The 3,108-nt window shown below is 53.2% G+C and overlaps 1 non-coding gene across 1 annotated transcript; it reads left to right on the forward strand.

The window, feature by feature from the left end:
- The first annotated feature begins 405 nt into the window (after positions 1–405).
- On the forward strand, positions 406–587 carry LOC137385059 (U2 spliceosomal RNA). Its single transcript, XR_010977727.1, has one exon. It is a non-coding gene; the product is annotated as a U2 spliceosomal RNA (small nuclear RNA).
- The last annotated feature ends 2,521 nt before the right edge of the window (positions 588–3,108 follow it).

The following is a 3,108-nucleotide window of genomic DNA, read 5'->3' on the forward strand; positions in this document are numbered from 1 at the left end:
TCAGCAGATGCTCCTTGACTGAGACTCAACAGGCCTAACTTAAAAAGAATAGCACAGACTGCCTGTTCTGAGGCAGAGACATGCAGGATTCCCGAATGCTATTACTTGAAAAATAGGGTAGTGTTGAAAAAGTGGAGACCTCATTGGTGACCTGCAGAGGAGAAGTGGACAGTGGTCTACCAAATGTTAGTTCCTCCCAGCTATCGAAGGGAAATCTTGAAGTTTGCCCATAAAATCCCAATGGCTGGGCACATGGGTATCTGAAAGATCGAGGCCTGAATAAGCCAGCACTTTCATTGGCCTCAGCTTCACAAAGATGTGGTTGAAATCTGTAGGACCTGCCATATGTGTCAGGTTGCTGGGAAACCACAACCTGCAATCAGACCCGCCCCACTAATACCCATAACTGCTTTCTCGGCCTTTTGGCTCAGATCAAGTGTAGTATCTGTTCTTATCAGTGCTTACTTGGTTGAGAAGAGACCATGATCATTGCCTTTTGATTCTGGGTAGGCTTTGAGTAAAATGGCTATAACCAATCTTTGAGCTTCAGGCCAGGGAGTGCACAACACCGTTTGGGTGGTCGTGAAGGACAAGGAAGGAGATGCACCGGTCGATCGCACCTTCTTCATCAAGAAAATCCTCTTCGATTGCTGTGGATTTCCCCAGCAGTGGATACTTCAACGTGACGTTCCAGAACGTGGCGGGATGCAACAAGTTCCTGAAGGCGTTCAAGGAGAAAGGGGACTGGGCGCCGCTGTCCATCCTCACAGCGGAGCCGCTCTTCACGCTTCCGTCACAACGGGACCGGGTGGTGACGATTCACCTCTACAACCCCCATGTTCTGGTGGTGGATGTACTCACCTTTCTCGCCAGGTACGTCAAGGTGGCCGGCAGCAGCACTGATGTCAAAGACCCCTTTGGGATTTGGACCAGCAAGCAGCAGGTCGAGGTGACCTTGAAGGTCGATCCCAGTGGAGCCATCATCCACCCTCCCTCCAGCTTCGCTATCGGGGGAAGTCGAGGCTTCTTGGTCTATGCTGGGCAGCCCAGAGTTTGCCGCACCTGTGGCAAATCTGGTCACGTGGCAGCAAACTGCAGCACGGTTGTTTGCAAGAACTGCGAGGAGGAAGGCCATCAGACCAAGGACTGTAAGCAGACTAAGTGTTGCAACTTGTGCAGTACGGCAGGCCATCTCTACAAAACCTGCCCCAAACGCTGCCTCAGTTATGCTCAGGCGGCAAGGTCCAAGGAAAGGCCGGGAGAAGGTTCGACGAAGGCTTCCGGTGTTCGAAAGGAGACGGGCAACCTTCTCCGCGGTGAGGAACTTCAACCTGAGAAAGAGAAGAAAGGGGAGGCAGCTGAAACCAGCGACCCAGCACCTACCCTGCACCCGGAAACCCCTCCTCCACAGACAGAATCAATGGATAGACAAACAGGTCAGTGGCAAGTGGTACAAAGGAAAACCACAAAGAAAAAACATCCAAAAGTGGAACAGGCCACCACCCAAACCAGTGGCAAGAGGAGGCTACCTTCTGAGACACACTACAACAGCTCCTCTTCACTGGACAGGGGAATGCTGGAACGACAGCCCCTTCAAAAGAGGCGGCAGAACTCCAAGGAGATGGAAGGTAAAGCCCCCTAGCCCCCGGGCACGGGAAGCTGTGATGGGCCCGGCATGCCCCAACCCCAAAGCGCCACACGTAATGACGTGGCCAACGCATCCCAGCTCCGGGACACCGAGAGCAAAGACACGTCTGGCGCATCTCAGCTCCAGGAAGCCGGGAGCAGTGATGTTTTCGAGGAGGAACAGAGGGAAGCAGCAGAGGATAACCCAATCTTTGCTGCCTACAAGACCCCCCCGATGTCACCCCAGCGGAACAAACCCTGCATGAAAAACCAGGAGGGGTTTCTGAGCCCAACTAATGTGAAACAGCTTGCGCACACGATGGGTATGCAGGAACATCCCAAAGGACTGGGACTAGCAAGGACAAATGGTATGGGAAGCAACAACTAACTTTTAAAAAATGGGTGAAAGGATTGCTTCCATTAATGTGCGTAGCATTAAATCCACTACGCGATGTGTTTCAACCTTGGATTACCTCGCCAAGGTCAAAGCCGACCTACTGTTTCTGCAGGAGTGTGGAATACCACACCTCAGCACCTACAGGCAGTGGTCGCGATGGTGGTCCCACGGGCCATCGATCTGGTCGGGGGGTAATGACTGCCGTTCCTCCGGCCTGGGTATTCTGCTGCGGGGAGGTAACTTCACCATCTCCGAAGTTAAGGAGGTGGTGGGCGGTCGCCTCCTCGTAGCAGACGTAATGTACAACAACGCTCCGCTCCAGTTGATCAATGTGTACGCCCCGGTACAACGCAGCGTGCGGCTGACCGTCTTCCAGCAGCTCCCACTGCTGCTGGCGACGTCCAGTCCAGTCATCCTAGGCGGTGATTTCAACTGTATCATCGATGCGGCTGGACGATCCGGCAGTGACGACAGAAAACTGGACGCTACGTCCAGATTCCTAATAGAAACAGTTAAAGATGCCAAACTGCACGATGTCTTCAGCAAACCTGCAGACGGAGCGCAGCGCAGATACACATGGTCAAGATCGGACGGGTCTGCCCGTTCCAGGATTGACTTCCTGTTTGTGTCCTGTGCCGTCACGGTCGGATCCACCGACGTCAAGCCGGTGTTCTTCTCCGACCACTGCCTCTTACTGGCCGACTGTGACTTACAGGACGACCAGCGGGTTGGCAGGGGGACGTGGAAGCTCAATGTTACACTGCTGACCCCAGAGAACGTTGAGGAACTCAAAAGGGATTACAAAAGTTGGAAGACCGTGAAACCCCTCTTTGAGTCTCCAGTTCACTGGTGGGAAGCGATCAAGGAGAATATCAAGAGGTTCTTCATCCACAAAGGTGTTCAGAGGGCGAGAGAGAGAGACAGAGGGAAATGTCCTGACTCCAGAATCTTGTAGTCAACATTAAGCAGTGAGATGGGCCGCCAATTTCTGATTTCTGCCCTCTCCCCCTTCCGCTTGTAGATGAGGGTAATGATGCCTTTCCTCATGGATTCTGACATGCTGCCGGCCAGGAGCATACTCTCGT

This window comes from Heterodontus francisci, chromosome 27 (assembly GCF_036365525.1).
Source record: "Heterodontus francisci isolate sHetFra1 chromosome 27, sHetFra1.hap1, whole genome shotgun sequence".
NCBI classification, from domain to species: domain Eukaryota; kingdom Metazoa; phylum Chordata; class Chondrichthyes; order Heterodontiformes; family Heterodontidae; genus Heterodontus; species Heterodontus francisci.